The sequence below is a fragment of the Anopheles ziemanni genome (assembly GCF_943734765.1).
Source record: "Anopheles ziemanni chromosome X unlocalized genomic scaffold, idAnoZiCoDA_A2_x.2 X_unloc_25, whole genome shotgun sequence".
NCBI classification, from domain to species: Eukaryota; Metazoa; Arthropoda; class Insecta; order Diptera; family Culicidae; genus Anopheles; species Anopheles ziemanni.
In genome coordinates, this window is record NW_026689791.1 from 149058 (window position 1) to 167500 (window position 18443).

Consider the following 18443-nt stretch of genomic DNA (forward strand, 5'->3'; position numbering starts at 1 on the left):
TTTTGGCCATTTGTTCATAGTGTTCGGTTCATTGAGGAATTCGATTGGTCTTTGCTTCACACACGTGGTCGATCACTTGGATGTGAACTAGGGTGAGAATAAGGTGTTCACTAGTGCTCTTAGGTTTTGGATCAGTACTGAGCACTTGATTGGTTTCGCATAATATGTATCCATAGTGATGACTCTTTCCAGCTTAAGATTTCGTGACCGGTTTCGAATCCTTCCCACGTTCGCTTTTACTTGGTTAGGTTTTCGAGTGTAGATTTGAAAGCAATCTCATGTATGTATCCCATCTGATATAAGCCACTGACAGTTCATGTCACCTCGTTCAACTCTCGCTGGGTCACAGAAGTATGTTACTGCGCCCATTATCCCTACTCGGATAGGTTCGGTTCGTTCGTTTTATACTACGGTGAGTAAACTCAATTTGTGCATCGCATAGCCATGGAAAGCAAGCTTTCGCGGGCCTCTTCGACTGTTTTGATACGAGCTGTGCCCGTGATGCTTGTCATCCCAGGATACTAGACCCCTTTGGACGACCGCATGACCATCAGAAAGTAAATTCCACGTTCGGTTTATTTGCTACTTCCACCGTTCTAGTACTATGGGGTTGGAACCCCTAACATAAAGTATCTATGTAGAACCACGAGGGCTCTCAATGTAGAACCACAAGGGCTCTAGTACCGATTCTCTCGGTACGCTTGGTCCGTGTTCCTTTATGTTTGTACTCTTGTGTGTATAAAATTCATGTTCGATTTGGGATATTTGCTACTTTCACCTGTGCGCTGTGTATAACTACGGAGAAACTCAATTTGTGCATCGCATAGCCATGGAAAGCAAGCTTTCGCGGGCCTCTTCGACTGTTTTGATACGAGACTGTGCCCGTGATGCTTGTCATCCCAGGATACTAGACCCCTTTGGACGACCGCATGACCAACAGAATGTAAATTCCAGTTCGTTTTTGGATATTTGCTACTGTCACCGTTTGAGTACTATGGGGCTTGAACCCCTAACATAAAGTCTTTGTGTAGAACCACGAGGGCTCTATAGTACCGATTCTCTCGGCACGCTTGGTCCGTGTTCCTTTATGTTCGTACTCTTGTGTGTATAATATTCATGTTCGGTTTGGGATATTTGCTACTGTCACCGTTTGAGTACTATGGGGCTTGAACCCCTAACATAAAGTCTTTGTGTAGAACCACGAGGGCTCTATAGTACCGATTCTCTCGGCACGCTTGGTCCGTGTTCCTTTATGTTCGTACTCTTGTGTGTATAATATACATGTTCGGTTTGGGATATTTGCTACTTTCACCTGGGTCCCGTTCTTCATACAAGTCTGCCTTGCTAATGTGGTAACTTTATAGTGTAGTTCTGACATCCCAATTTTGGGACTTAGCCGATTTTTCATGAATTTCCATATGACCCATAGGGTCCCTTTCTTCATACAAGCTTGCCTAGGGCGATCGGTCAAAACTTGTCTTACTATTCGATTGGTCTTCGCAGTTTCACCCTAGGCAATTCGCCTAGGTCTGTCTTCTTGAGGAGGCCAAAACCCGAAATAAGGAGGTCTGGCCGACCCTGAAACCTCCCCTGTCTTAACTACACTAACCCGATTTTTCAGGGTCCTCAGCGCCATACAACTTTGCCTAGGTCACTTATACTCTTGACTTAGGCCATCTGACTTGGTCCGTGTTTCTTCCTAGGGTTCACCTAGGTACTTTGCCTTGCTTGATGTGGTAACTTTTTAGTGTAGTTCTGACATCCCAATTTTGGGACTTAGCCGATTTTTCATGAATTTCCATATGACCCATAGGGTCCCTTTCTTCATACAAGCTTGCCTAGGGCGATCGGTCAAAACTTGTCTTACTATTCGATTGGTCTTCGCAGTTTCACCCTAGGCAGTTCGCCTAGGTCTGTCTTCTTGAGGAGGCCAAAACCCGAAATAAGGAGGTTCGGCCGACCCTGAAACCTCCCCTGTCTGAACTACACTAACCCGATTTTTCAGGGTCCTCAGCGCCATACAACTTTGCCTAGGTCACTTGTACTCTTGACTTAGGCCATCCGACTTGGTCCGTGTTTCTTCCTAGGGTTCACCTAGGTACTTTGCCTTGCTTGATGTGGTAACTTTTTAGTGTAGTTCTGACATCCCAATTTTGGGACTTAGCCGATTTTTCGTATATTTCCATATGACCCATAGGGTCCCTTTCTTCATACAAGCTTGCCTAGGGCGATCGGTCAAAACTTGTCTTACTATTCGATTGGTCTTCGCACTTTCACCCTAGGCAGTTTGCCTAGGTCTGTCTTCTTGAGGAGGCCAAAACCCGAAATAAGGAGGTTCAGCCGACCCAGAAACCTCCCCTGTCAGAACTACACTAACCCGATTTTTCAGGGTCCTCAGCGCCATACAACTTTGCCTAGGTCACTTGTACTCTTGACTTAGGCCATCTGACTTGGTCCGTGTTTCTTCCTAGGGTTCACCTAGGTACTTTGCCTTGCTTGATGTGGTAACTTTTTAGTGTAGTTCAGACATCCCAATTTCGGGACTTAGCCGATTTTTCGTATATTTCCATATGACCCATAGGGTCCCTTTCTTCATACAAGCTTGCCTAGGGCGATCGGTCAAAACTTGTCTTACTATTCGATTGGTCTTCGCACTTTCACCCTAGGCACTTTGCCTAGGTCTGTCTTCTTGAGGAGGCCAAAACCCGAAATAAGGAGGTTCAGCCGACCCAGAAACCTCCCCTGTCTGAACTACACTAACCCGATTTTTCAGGGTCCTCAGCGCCATACAACTTTGCCTAGGTCACTTGTACTCTTGACTTAGGCCATCTGACTTGGTCCGTGTTTCTTCTTAGGGTTCACCTAGGTACTTTGCCTTGCTTGATGTGGTAACTTTTTAGTGTAGTTCAGACATCCCAATTTTGGGACTTAGCCGATTTTTCATGTATTTCCATATGACCCATAGGGTCCCTTTCTTCATACAAGCTTGCCTAGGGCGATCGGTCAAAACTTGTCTTACTATTCGATTGGTCTTCGCACTTTCACCCTAGGCAGTTTGCCTAGGTGTAGCTTCTTGAGGAGGCCAAAACCCGAAATAAGGAGGTCCAGCCGACCCTGAAACCTCCCCTGTCTTAACTACACTAACCCGATTTTTCAGGGTCCTCAGCGCCATACAACTTTGCCTAGGTCACTTATACTCTTGACTTAGGCCATCTGACTTGGTCCGTGTTTCTTCCTAGGGTTCACCTAGGTACTTTGCCTTGCTTGATGTGGTAACTTTATAGTGTAGTTCTGACATCCCAATTTTGGGACTTAGCCGATTTTTCATGAATTTCCATATGACCCATAGGGTCCCTTTCTTCATACAAGCTTGCCTAGGGCGATCGGTCAAAACTTGTCTTACTATTCGATTGGTCTTCGCACTTTCACCCTAGGCAGTTTGCCTAGGTGTAGCTTCTTGAGGAGGTCAAAACCCAAAATAAGGAGGTTCAGCCGACCCAAAAACCTCCCCTGTCTGAACTACACTAACCCGATTTTTCAGGGTCCTCAGCGCCATACAACTTTGCCTAGGTCACTTGTACTCTTGACTTAGGCCATCTGACTTGGTCCGTGTTTCTTCTTAGGGTTCACCTAGGTACTTTGCCTTGCTTGATGTGGTAACTTTATAGTGTAGTTCTGACATCCCAATTTTGGGACTTAGCCGATTTTTCATGAATTTCCATATGACCCATAGGGTCCCTTTCTTCATACAAGCTTGCCTAGGGCGATCGGTCAAAACTTGTCTTACTATTCGATTGGTCTTCGCACTTTCACCCTAGGCAGTTTGCCTAGGTGTAGCTTCTTGAGGAGGTCAAAACCCAAAATAAGGAGGTTCAGCCGACCCAAAAACCTCCCCTGTCTGAACTACACTAACCCGATTTTTCAGGGTCCTCAGCGCCATACAACTTTGCCTAGGTCACTTGTACTCTTGACTTAGGCCATCTGACTTGGTCCGTGTTTCTTCTTAGGGTTCACCTAGGTACTTTGCCTTGCTTGATGTGGTAACTTTTTAGTGTAGTTCAGACATCCCAATTTTGGGACTTAGCCGATTTTTCATGTATTTCCATATGACCCATAGGGTCCCTTTCTTCATACAAGCTTGCCTAGGGCGATCGGTCAAAACTTGTCTTACTATTCGATTGGTCTTCGCACTTTCACCCTAGGCAGTTTGCCTAGGTGTAGCTTCTTGAGGAGGTCAAAACCCAAAATAAGGAGGTTCAGCCGACCCAAAAACCTCCCCTGTCTAAACTACACTAACCAGATTTTTCAGGGTCCTCACCGTCATACAACTTTGCCTAGGTCACTTGCACTCTTGACTTAGGCCATCTGACTTGGTCCGTGTTTCTTCCTAGGGTTCACCTAGGTACTTTGCCTTGCTTGATGTGGTAACTTTTTAGTGTAGTTCTGACATCCCAATTTTGGGACTTAGCCGATTTTTCATGTATTTCCATATGACCCTTAGGGTCCCTTTCTTCATACAAGCTTGCCTAGGGCGATCGGTCAAAACTTGTCTTACTATTCGATTGGTCTTCGCACTTTCACCCTAGGCAGTTTGCCTAGGTGTAGCTTCTTGATGAGGCCAAAACCCAAAATAAGGGGGTTCGGCCGACCCAAAAACCTACCCTGTCTAAACTACACTAACCAGATTTTTCAGGGTCCTCAGCGCCATACAACTTTGCCTAGGTCACTTGTTCTCTTGACTTAGGCCATCTGACTTGGTCCGTGTTTCTTCCTAGGGTTCACCTAGGTACTTTGCCTTGCTATAAGTTCTGACATCCCCATTTTGGGACTTAGCCGATTTTTCGTAAAATACCATATGACCCATCAGGGTCCTTTGCTTCATATAAGTTTGCCTTGCTTGGTGTGGTAACATTTGAGTGTAGTTCTGACATCCCCATTTTGGGACTTAGCCGATTTTTCGTAAAATACCATATGACCCATCAGGGTCCTTTCCTTCATATAAGTTTGCCTTGCTTGGTGTGGTAACATTTGAGTGTAGTTCTGACATCCCCATTTTGGGACTTAGCCGATTTTTCGTAAAATACCATATGACCCATCAGGGTCCTTTCCTTCATATAAGTTTGCCTTGCTTGGTGTGGTAACATTTGAGTGTAGTTCTGACATCCCCATTTTGGGACTTAGCCGATTTTTCGTAAAATACCATATGACCCATCAGGGTCCTTTCCTTCATATAAGTTTGCCTTGCTTGGTGTGGTAACATTTGAGTGTAGTTCTGACATCCCCATTTTGGGACTTAGCCGATTTTTCGTAAAATACCATATGACCCATCAGGGTCCTTTGCTTCATATAAGTTTGCCTTGCTTGGTGTGGTAACATTTGAGTGTAGTTCTGACATCCCCATTTTGGGACTTAGCCGATTTTTCGATCCATACCATATGACCCATCAGGGTCCTTTGCTTCATATAAGTTTGCCTTGCTTGGTGTGGTAACATTTGAGTGTAGTTCTGACATCCCCATTTTGGGACTTAGCCGATTTTTCGTAAAATACCATATGACCCATCAGGGTCCTTGCCTTCATATAAGTTTGCCTTGCTTGGTGTGGTAACATTTGAGTGTAGTTCTGACATCCCCATTTTGGGACTTAGCCGATTTTTCGTAAAATACCATATGACCCATCAGGGTCCTTTGCTTCATATAAGTTTGCCTTGCTTGGTGTGGTAACATTTGAGTGTAGTTCTGACATCATCATTTTGGGACTTAGCCGATTTTTCGTAAAATACCATATGACCCATATGGGTCCTTTGCTTCATATAAGTTTGCCTTGCTTGGTGTGGTAACATTTGAGTGTAGTTCTGACATCATCATTTTGGAACTTAGCCGATTTTTCGTAAAATACCATATGACCCATCAGGGTCCTTTCCTTCATATAAGTTTGCCTTGCTTGGTGTGGTAACTTTTTAGTGTAGTTCTGACATCCCCATTTTGGGACTTAGCCGATTTTTCGTAAAATACCATATGACCCATCAGGGTCCTTTGCTTCATATAAGTTTGCCTTGCTTGGTGTGGTAACATTTGAGTGTAGTTCTGACATCCCCATTTTGGGACTTAGCCGATTTTTCGTAAAATACCATATGACCCATCAGGGTCCTTTGCTTCATATAAGTTTGCCTTGCTTGGTGTGGTAACATTTGAGTGTAGTTCTGACATCCCCATTTTGGGACTTAGCCGATTTTTCGTAAAATACCATATGACCCATCAGGGTCCTTGCCTTCATATAAGTTTGCCTTGCTTGGTGTGGTAACATTTGAGTGTAGTTCTGACATCCCCATTTTGGGACTTAGCCGATTTTTCGTAAAATACCATATGACCCATCAGGGTCCTTGCCTTCATATAAGTTTGCCTTGCTTGGTGTGGTAACATTTGAGTGTAGTTCTGACATCCCCATTTTGGGACTTAGCCGATTTTTCGATCCATACCATATGACCCATCAGGGTCCTTGCCTTCATATAAGTTTGCCTTGCTTGGTGTGGTAACATTTGAGTGTAGTTCTGACATCCCCATTTTGGGACTTAGCCGATTTTTCGATCCATACCATATGACCCATCAGGGTCCTTTGCTTCATATAAGTTTGCCTTGCTTGGTGTGGTAACATTTGAGTGTAGTTCTGACATCCCCATTTTGGGACTTAGCCGATTTTTCGATCCATACCATATGACCCATCAGGGTCCTTTGCTTCATATAAGTTTGCCTTGCTTGGTGTGGTAACATTTGAGTGTAGTTCTGACATCCCCATTTTGGGACTTAGCCGATTTTTCGTAAAATACCATATGACCCATCAGGGTCCTTGCCTTCATATAAGTTTGCCTTGCTTGGTGTGGTAACATTTGAGTGTAGTTCTGACATCCCCATTTTGGGACTTAGCCGATTTTTCGTAAAATACCATATGACCCATCAGGGTCCTTTGCTTCATATAAGTTTGCCTTGCTTGGTGTGGTAACATTTGAGTGTAGTTCTGACATCCCCATTTTGGGACTTAGCCGATTTTTCGTAAAATACCATATGACCCATATGGGTCCTTTGCTTCATATAAGTTTGCCTTGCTTGGTGTGGTAACATTTGAGTGTAGTTCTGACATCCCCATTTTGGGACTTAGCCGATTTTTCGTAAAATACCATATGACCCATCAGGGTCCTTGCCTTCATATAAGTTTGCCTTGCTTGGTGTGGTAACATTTGAGTGTAGTTCTGACATCCCCATTTTGGGACTTAGCCGATTTTTCGTAAAATGCCATATGACCCATATGGGTCCTTGCCTTCATATAAGTTTGCCTTGCTTGGTGTGGTAACATTTGAGTGTAGTTCTGACATCATCATTTTGGGACTTAGCCGATTTTTCGTAAAATACCATATGACCCATCAGGGTCCTTTGCTTCATATAAGTTTGCCTTGCTTGGTGTGGTAACATTTGAGTGTAGTTCTGACATCCCCATTTTGGGACTTAGCCGATTTTTCGTAAAATACCATATGACCCATCAGGGTCCTTGCCTTCATATAAGTTTGCCTTGCTTGGTGTGGTAACATTTGAGTGTAGTTCTGACATCCCCATTTTGGGACTTAGCCGATTTTTCGTAAAATACCATATGACCCATCAGGGTCCTTGCCTTCATATAAGTTTGCCTTGCTTGGTGTGGTAACCTTTTAGTGTAGTTCTGACATCATCATTTTGGGACTTAGCCGATTTTTCGTAAAATACCATATGACCCATCAGGTTCCTTGCCTTCATATAAGTTTGCCTTGCTTGGTGTGGTAACATTTTAGTGTAGTTCTGACATCCCCATTTTGGGACTTAGCCGATTTTTCGTAAAATACCATATGACCCATCAGGGTCCTTTGCTTCATATAAGTTTGCCTTGCTTGGTGTGGTAACATTTGAGTGTAGTTCTGACATCCCCATTTTGGGACTTAGCCGATTTTTCGTAAAATACCATATGACCCATCAGGGTCCTTTCCTTCATATAAGTTTGCCTTGCTTGGTGTGGTAACACATGAGTGTAGTTCTGACATCCCCATTTTGGGACTTAGCCGATTTTTCGTAAAATACCATATGACCCATCAGGGTCCTTTCCTTCATATAAGTTTGCCTTGCTTGGTGTGGTAACCTTTGAGTGTAGTTCTGACATCCCCATTTTGGGACTTAGCCGATTTTTCGATCCATCCTATATGACCCATCAGGGTCCTTTTTCTTCATATAAGTTTTCCAAGACTTAGTGCTTTTTACCTTTGGACACCAATATCACCCTTACGGGTTTCTTTGATCTTCTCACTTTGTATTGACCAAATGTAGGTCTTGCCATGCCAAACATATAATTGTTCTACACCAAGTCTCTATCTCGTACCGCCAGCTCGGTACATTCGATCAACCTGCCCTTAAGGCACCCGGGACTTAGCCAATTTTTCACATTTTTCATGATTTTGAGGCAACTTTTCTCGACTTTGTCACCTTATATCACCAAGATCCTTTCCCTTTAGCGCTTCACTCTGTTCGTATGATATTTAGCGCTGACTATCACCTTTCTATCGCTGAGCTCAACTTCTTATTCGGTGCCATAGAGCCAGAGATATTTGGTGTATGCTGTTATAAGGGAAGTTTGTCACTTTTTCAAAGGCCCACTTTGGGACGCCCATATCTCACCTTCACGTATCTTCGATCTTCTTGTCGTCTATGGACGAAACTTAGGTCTTGTATTGGCCAAGTTATAAATGTTCTACGGCCAAGCCGTATCTCTTACCGCCAGCCCGGTATTCATGGACTTAGTCGGATTTTCGCCTCTCGTGGTAACAATTTCTGACTTTGACTCACAATAACACCCGAACGGTCACATGCTAGCGCTTTGCTTGGTAGAAATTATAGTTAGCGCTACCTTTTCTCTTTCCATCGATACCTTGTTCGTTCCATTCCATGCCATACAGCCGAAGTTATGATGTTTCCCGTTTTCCATATCATGTGGAGCTTATGCTCTGGGAAAACCATCTAACACCTGTACCACCCTTTTGGGTACCACCGATCTCGTCACTATGTTCGGGCCAAATATAGGTTATAACATGCCCAACATATAATTGTTCTACACCAAGTCTCTATCTCTTACCGCCTGCTCGGTATTTTACTCGTAAGTCCAAATTTCACAACTTGTACTTTTTGGCCCAATGTACTCGAGTTTCAATTTTGGTAACATTTTTCGACTTTGACGCTTAATAACTTCCAAATCATGCTAGTTAGCGCTTTGCTTTCTTCAAGTCGTATCTAGCGCTGGGTGTTACCTTTCCAAAACATATCCTAGCTTAACAATCCATGCCATACAGCCGGAGCTATACGGTGCACAAGTCAAATCCATTTTAGCCATGTTTCATTTTTGCCAATTTTTGACCACTCGTATCACCCTTCCAGAGTGGTCCGATCTTCTCGCTTTCTATGGCCGACTTTTAGGTCTCGTAGAGGCAAACTTATAAGTATTCTACGTCAACCCGCTATCTCTTACCGCCTGCTCGGTATTCTTGGTCTTGTGTGATTTTTGGCCATTTTGGTATTATTTTTCCACTTTGTCGCTTAATAACTCAGTTTTGCTCAACACTTAGCGCTTCGGTTGTTTGGGATTATAGTTAGCGCTCGGTTCGACCTTTCCAACACTGATCTTAGCTTGTCGATCCGTTCCATACAGCCTGAGTTATTCGCGATACCGTGTTTCAACCCATTTCTCAAGTCTCGTTTTGGTCCAACATTGAACCAGCCATATCACCCTCTTGGGTACCTCCGATCTTCTCGCTCTATATTGGCCAAAGTTAGGTCTTGTGGTAACGTACTTATGATTGTTCTACGCCGTGTTCGTAGCTCTTATCGTTCGCCCGCTATTTTCGATCATAAGGTGAATTTTCGCCTCTAAACCACCATTTTTTACCTTTGCCCTCTAATATGACCGACTTGCTCAACACCTAGCGCTTCGCTTGGTAGGACACATAGCTAGCGCTCGTCAAGACCTTTCCAACGCATATCCAAGCTTTCCGATCCGAGCCATACAGCCTGAGCTATAGGCGATACCGTTTTTCCCATTTTCTTGGTCACATGCACTTTAGGGTACCCCTTTTTGCCTTTGACCCTTAATACCTCCTCCGGCTCACTAGTAGGCGCTCAGCTTGGTAGGATACATAGCTAGAGCAGGCCTTCACCTTTCCAAAACTGCCGAAAGTGTACCGATCCGACATCTAGAACCAAAGTTATGGTCATTCCCATCATGCTCTACTTTCATGGTCAACCTCCACCAAGCACACCTAGGTTGGACCAACTTTCACCAACACATCTCGAACCCCAAATTTGCTTCGACGTACTAGGTTTCCCTAGTAAAGTGGTCAAAACATCCATTACAACACGACTGGTCTTTCTGGTGGTCGACCTAGGCGACTTTGTTCGACGACCACCACCCCATGGAACTAAAAGACGTCCCTTGATACGGACCACCGATACATTTTCCGGCCTGTCTAAACTACACTCATCGAAATTTTTTTGGGTCCCCACCGTCATACAAGTTTCCCTAGGTCAAGTTTTTCTTCCGGATCGGCCGCGGACCTCACTTTTCATTATCTAGGGAGGCCATAGGGCCCCAAAAGGGGTTTTTTAAAATTTTCGACACTTTCGACTTTGGTCGGATTTTTTCCGATTTTGGTCCGACCTAGGGACTTGGTGGTCCAAGGAGCCTCGGGACCAAACTTTTTTCTCAGGGGTCCCTACCTCCATACAACTTTGCCTAGGTCAATTTTTTGTTCCAAATCGACCGCGGATTTCACTTTTCAATATCTGGGGCTCGTGTAGAGTCCGAATATGAGGTTTTCTCATTTTTCGACATTTTCGACTTTTTTCGACTTTTTTCGGGTTTTTCGACCTAGGGGTCCGCCGAACAATTTTTGGGTCAAAAATTTTTATTGAACTAGTCGAAAGTACGCAAAAAGATAAGACTTTTTGCCGAAGACACCATGCCCCGGAACCGACTCCTTCCCCTTCAAAATTGGGGACAAACGTGATTTTTGAAACTTTTCCTTAGGGAGCCCAAGACTTAGAAAATTTTCAAAATCTCGATTTTTCGATTGCGAGCTAGCGCTTTGCGGTCTTCGGCAATGTTGTAGATCTCGACGAGATAAGACTTTTTGGTCAAGGTACATTTTCCACTCCGACCCCTCCTTCCCCCCGCAAATCGCCCCCAAAAGTGCAATTTTTGCATTTTCACCTCTTTGCACGCACTGTTCGGCCCAAATGGCCACTTTCTATGGGTCTGAGCGCTTTGCGGTCTTCGGCAAACTTTTAGAGCGTACCCAGTTCTAATTATAATTGTTCTACACCACCTTCGTACCTCTTCATCCCTGGCCACTATTCGCGTACCAAGGTAATTTTTGTTCATTTTGTCAACATTTTTCATCTTTGACTGCTTATATCGGCCTTGCCATGAACCGATAGCGCTTCGCTGTGTTCTAACGTAAGTTAGTACTACTCAATACCTTTCCAAATCATGTCTTAGATTGTCATTTGCTTGCATACAGCCGGAGCTATGAGCGATACCGTAAAAAGTACCGAAACTTGGAAAAATCCTTGGATCGCCCATATCCCCCCTTTGGGGGCCAGATATCGAAAAAAGTTCTGATTCAAAAAGTTGCGCCTTAACGTGTTCTAGTTATGCCTAGAACATTTCACTTCGCTAGCTGGCCTGCAACTTAGCCGTAATTGGGATTTTAGGGTGTTCTTGGAGGGCCCATTTCCTGCGACTTGGTATCTTTTGGGCCCTATGTTTCTCTAATATCTCCACAAGTTTTCCAGATAGCTTTCTCATACTTTAAGAGTGCCTAGAGCACCTCAAGACCTTTCCAACGCTATGCCGTTCGCCTCGCTCGGACATCTACAGCCGAAGTTATTCGAGGTACACGGTACCTTACCCTGTTTTCTCAGTACTTGGTCGAAAATTTCGATCAGCCATATGACCGACTTGGACAACCCTGAGCGGGTTGGCCCCATATAACTAAACTTTCGTCTCGTGGAGGCAAACTTATAAATATTCTACGTCAACTCGCTATCTCGTACCGCCTTGACGGTATACTTGGTCCAAGGGCCATTTCCAGCGACTTTGTCGCCATTTCGCTCTAAGTTTCGCTAATACCTTCGTCCGTGGACATGGTGATTTTTTGTTCGTATTTTTCCTTGATAGTCCCACTCAAGACTATTCCATACCAGAGCCGAGCGTCCCGCTAAGTGCCATACAGCCTGAGCTGTAATTCATGAAAGGTACCTCTACCAGTTTTTGTCATACTTGGGTACAAACTTTGGATCGACCATATCTCCACTTTGGAGGCCAGCCAGCACCTTGGCCCCATATACTTTTTTGTTGGTCATACCATGCACCAAATATAATTGTTCTACGCCAACTTGCTATCTCTTCTCCAACTTGCCGTTATTCTTGGTCCAAGTCTCATTTCATTCGTTTTTGGACCCATTTTGCTATATGTTTCACTAATAGCTTCGGCCATGGACAAGCTGATTTTCTGTTTGTATTTTTCCTTGATAGTTCCACTCAAGACCATTCCAAAACACACCGCAACTTGTCGCTCGGTGGCAAACTGACCGAGTTATAATTCATGAAAGGTACCTCAATTTGGTACACCACGTGGTCGGCCCAAACCATAAACCGACCAAACGACCGACTTGGAGCACCCTGACCGGGTTGGCCCCATATAATGAAAGTTGCGTCTCTACACGCCCAACTTATGATTATTCCACGCCAAGTCGCTATCTCTTACCGGTAAGCCGGTATTCACCTTCCAAGGGGGATTTTGGTCAAGTGCCATTTCCTGCGACTTGGTCCCCGAATACGACCATCATCACCTAATATCTCCGTGGTCTTTCAATTCAGCCTCATGAAACTTTCAGGGTAGATAGGTCTCCCCGAGACCTTTCCAACAGTGAGCCGTTTGCCTCGCTCGGCCATCTACAGCCGAAGTTATTAATGGTACTTGGTACCTTACCCTGTTTTTTCCATACTTGTTCGTACTTGGGTACAAACTTTGGATCGCCCATATCTCCACTTTGGAGGCCAGCCAGCACCTTGGCCCCATATACTTTTTTGTTGGTCATGCCATGCACCAAATATAATTGTTCTACGCCAACTTGCTATCTCTTCTCCAACTTGCCGTTATTCTTGGTCCAATTCCCATTTCATTCGTTTTTGGACCCATTTTGCTATATGTTTCACTAATAGCTTCGGCCATGGACAAGCTGATTTTCGATTGGTATTTTTCCTTGATAGTCCCACTCAAGACCATTCCAAAACACACCGCAGCTTGTCGCTCGGTGGCAAACTGACCGAGTTATAATTCATGAAAGGTACCTCAACTTGGTACACCACGTGGTCGGCCCAAACCATAAACCGACCAAACGACCGACTTGGAGCACCCTGACCGGGTTGGCCCCATATAATAAAAGTTGCGTCTCTACACGCCCAACTTATGAATATTCTACGCTAAGTCGCTATCTCTTACCGGTAAGCCGGTATTCACCTTCCAAGGGTGATTTTGGTCAAGTGCCATTTCCTGCGACTTGGTCCCCGAATTGGACCATCATCACCTAATATCTCCGTGGTATTTCAACTCAGCCTCATGAAACTTTCAGGGTAGATAGGTCTCCCCAAGACCTTTCCAACGGTGAGCCGTTTGCCTCGCTCGGCCATCTACAGCCGAAGTTATTAATGGTACTTGGTACCTTACCCTGTTTTTTCCATACTTGTTCGTACTTGGGTACAAACTTTGGATCGCCCATATCTCCACTTTGGAGGCCAGCCAGCACCTTGGCCCCATATACTTTTTTGTTGGTGATACCATGCACCAAATATAATTGTTCTACGCAAGCTTGCTATATCTTCTCCAACTTGCGGTTATTTTTGACTCAAGTCCCATTTCCATAGTTTTTGGTACCAATTTGCTCTATGTTTCGCTAATAGCTTCGCCCAAGGACTTTGTGATTTTTTGTTCGCATTTTTCCTAAATAGTCCCACTCAAGACTATTCCAAATCACACCTTAGCTTGTCGCTCAGTGCCATACAGCCAGAGTTTTAATTCATGAAAGGTACATCACCTTGGTACACCACGTGGTCGGTCCAAACCATCAACCAACCATATGACCGACTTCGAGTCGAGCTAGCGGCTAGGCTCAATATAATGAAATGCGTGTCTTGATGCGGGCTACTGACGGTCTGAACAATGTAGCTCGCTAGCTCGTCTCTAAACTTGTGTTTTGGTCGAATATTGGGTGTTCATGTACCACTTCGGGTAACATGGACTTTGGTGCAACTTTACCACTTGTGCACTTAATAACTTCCCGGTCATTCAAGTCTTTGCCTTCATACTTTCAGGGTAGTTAGGTCTCGTCGAGACCTTTCCATACATATGCCAAACTCATCGATCGGACATCTATAGCCCGAGTTATTCGCGGTACACCGTACCTTACCCTGTTTTTTCCTCAATTGGGTACAAACCTTGGAACACCCATATCGCCCCTTTAGAGACTAGCTGGCACGTTGGCCTCATATAATGATAAGTGCACCTCAACTAGGGCTACTGACGGTCAGAACATTTCAACTTGCTAGCTCGGGCCCACACTTGTGTTTTTCTCGAATATATGGTTCAAGTGTGCCACTTTGGGCACTTTTGGACATTTTGTCCCCACACAACTTTCTTGCCTTGGTAGATAGGGTCTTGTGATCTTGGGCAAAAAGATGCACCAAGATATAGTCTAACTTTCGTTCTTGTACCGCAAAGCGCTATCTCAAACACCCGAGGAGATAGAAAGTGATTATGTTCGGTATATCGGTCTTCCATGGCCTACTATGGTAAGCCCCTGCAGGTATGCAACCGAAGGTGCTTGGTACATGTATTTGGTGCAATATCGGTGCAAAGTAGTTGTTTCCTTGATCGGGCTATAACTTTCTTGGTTGATGTTGGATTGCTTTGCGGTCTTCGGGGGATAGTTAGGGAACATGTTGGCCAACATTTCCTTATTCCTCAGCCTGGCCGTACCTCTTACCGTCTAGGCGGTATACATGCTCTAAGTTGGAACTTGTGTTCCTTTGGGTATCTTCTCTGACTTTGACGCTTAATAACTTTCGTTCATATGCAGTCTAAGCTCTGCAACTCTCAGGAAAGCTAGTACTACTCATTTCCTTTCCATATCAGTCTTTGGCTTGTCGATCCGATGTCTACAGCCTGACTTATTCACGTTGCCTGTGAAGGTAGGTTTTTGCCCATTTTCCAGTTCATGTGGTAACATTCCCGGACTTTGCCGGCTTTCTCTTCATGTGGTAACTTGCTTGCTTGTGTGGTAACTTGAAAGTGTATTTCCGACAGACCCAATCTCGGACTTAGCCGATTTTTCTCTTCATATTATATGGATCCATCACTAGGCCATCTTGCTTGCTTGTGTGGTAACTTGAAAGTGTATTTCTGACAGACCCAATCTCGGACTTAGCCGATTTTTCTCTTCATATCATATGGATCCATCACTAGGCCATCTTGCTTGCTTGTGTGGTAACTTGAAAGTGTATTTCTGACAGACCCAATCTGGGACTTAGCCGATTTTTCTCTTCATATTATATGGATCCATCACTAGGCCATCTTGCTTGCTTGTGTGGTAACTTGAAAGTGTATGTCTGACAGACCCAATCTGGGACTTAGCCAATTTTTCTCTTCATATCATATGGATCCATCACTAGGCCATCTTGCTTGCTTGTGTGGTAACTTGGAAGTGTATTTCTGACAGACCCAATCTGGGACTTAGCCGATTTTTCTCTTCATATTATATGGATCCTGGACTTAGCCGATTTTTCTCTTCATATCATATGGATCCATCATTAGGCCATCTTGCTTGCTTGTGTGGTAACTTGGAAGTGTATTTCTGACAGACCCAATCTGGGACTTAGCCGATTTTTCTCTTCATATCATATGGATCCATCACTAGGCCATCTTGCTTGCTTGTGTGGTAACTTGGAAGTGTATTTCTGACAGACCCAATCTGGGACTTAGCCGATTTTTCTCTTCATATCATATGGATCCATCACTAGGCCATCTTGCTTGCTTGTGTGGTAACTTGGAAGTGTATTTCTGACAGACCCAATCTGGGACTTAGCCGATTTTTCTCTTCATATCATATGGATCCATCACTAGGCCATCTTGCTTGCTTGTGTGGTAACTTGGAAGTGTATTTCTGACAGACCCAATCTGGGACTTAGCCGATTTTTCTCTTCATATCATATGGATCCTGGACTTAGCCGATTATTAGGTTATTATATATGGATCCTGGACTTAGCCGATTTTTCTCTTCATATTATATGGATCCTGGACTTAGCCGATTATTAGGTTATAATATATGGATCCAGGACTTAGCCGATTTTTCTCTTCATATAATATGGATCCTGGACTTAGCCGATTATTAGGTTATTATATATGGATCCGGGACTTAGCCAATTTTTCTCTTCATATAATATGGATCCGGGACTTAGCCGATTTTTCTCTTCATATAATATGGATCCGGGACTTAGCCAATTTTTCTCTTCATGTGGTAACGTATGCCAATCGCTCACAAGTCATGGGATAAGGGTACTTGTGTTCTTCCATCTTCTAAGTCCCGCACGGGGACATCGTGATCGCCCCAAGTCCGGAATAGCGCCAAGTCAAGCCCCACGGTGGCCGTGCAGGACCTGTTAGCGGCGGCCCCACTGACAGCACTAATCCGGACTTAGAAATTATATCTTTCTAATCGAACACCACACACGCAACACCACCATACCACCATCTCCTTGCAAGTACCTAAGTACCCGCAACTCCATGGTGAAGGCAATGTCACTCCATCACCAACCTCTTTGCATTGCAAGCACTTGCGTACCTACAACACTCCGAAGAAGGCAACGGCGCGCGATGCTCGACTCCACACACCACACCACACCACACCACCGATGGCCAGCCAGCCAGCCAGCCCAGCTAAGGGCTAACCCACCAACCAACCACCAATGGCCTAGGCCAGCCGGATCCCACCTTCAAGTCCAAGCACAGCCAAGTGCAAGTACCGCCAAGTGTTCACCAACCAACCATCACACCAGGTCAGCCGGCCAGTACCCACCTTCAAGTGCCATTACCCTCGGGTGCAAGCCCAATCAAGTGTTAACCAACCAACCCGGCCAAGGCAGCCAACAGGCCGGCACCCTACAGCACCGACCCGCCATCACCACCTCAACCGTTGACCATGCAAGTGGCCTCGGACAACAGGTGACACCCGAAGTACATCCGAAGAACGTATATCAAGTGTTTGCTCACCAAGTCCTCAACCAACCCCAAGTACCCGGAGGTACCCAGAGTGTTGGATCCGCCAACCCGTCCCGGCACTCCAAGTCCTTGCGAACCCAAAGTGTTTGCCCGGTAGGGCCATTGTATCACAACGCTTGCGACCATGCAAGTGGCCTCGAACAAGGTGACAGGGGTATCTTCACCAAGTTCTCAACCAACCCCAAGTACCCGGAGGTACCCAGAGTGTTGGGTCCGCCAACCACTACCAGCACTCCAAGTCCTCGCGAACATAAAGTGTTTGCCCGGTAGGGCCATTAGACCACAACGCTTGCTAACCATGCAAGTGGTCTCGGACAACAGGTGACACCCGAAGTACATCCGGAGAGTGTACAACAAGTGTTTGTTCACCAAGTCCTCAACCAACCCCAAGTACCCGGAGGTACCCAGAGTGTTGGGTCCGCCAACCACTACCAGCACTCTAAGTCCTCGCGAACCCAAAGTGTTTGCCCGGTAGGGCCATTAGACCACAACGCTTGCTAACCATGCAAGTGGTCTCGGACAACAGGCGATACCCGAAGTACATCCGAAGAGTGTATATCAAGTGTTTGTTCACCAAGTCCTCAACCAACCCCAAGTACCCGGAGGTACCCAGAGTGTTGGATCCGCAAACCCGTCCCGGCACTCCAAGTCCTTGCGAACCCAAAGTGTTTGCCCGGTAGGGCCATTGTATCACAACGCTTGCTACCATGCAAGTGGCCTCGGACAACAGGTGACACCCGAAGTACATCCGGAGAGTGTACAACAAGTGTTTGTTCACCAAGTCCTCAACCAACCCCAAGTACCCGGAGGTACCCAGAGTGTTGGATCCGCCAACCCGTCCCGGCACTCCAAGTCCTTGCGAACCCAAAGTGTTTGCCCGGTAGGGCCATTGAATCACAACGCTTGCTAACCATGCAAGTGGTCTCGGACAACAGGTGACACCCGAAGTACATCCGGAGAGTGTATATCAAGTGTTTGTTCACCAAGTCCTCAACCAACCCCAAGTACCCGGAGGTACCCAGAGTGTTGGATCCGCCAACCCGT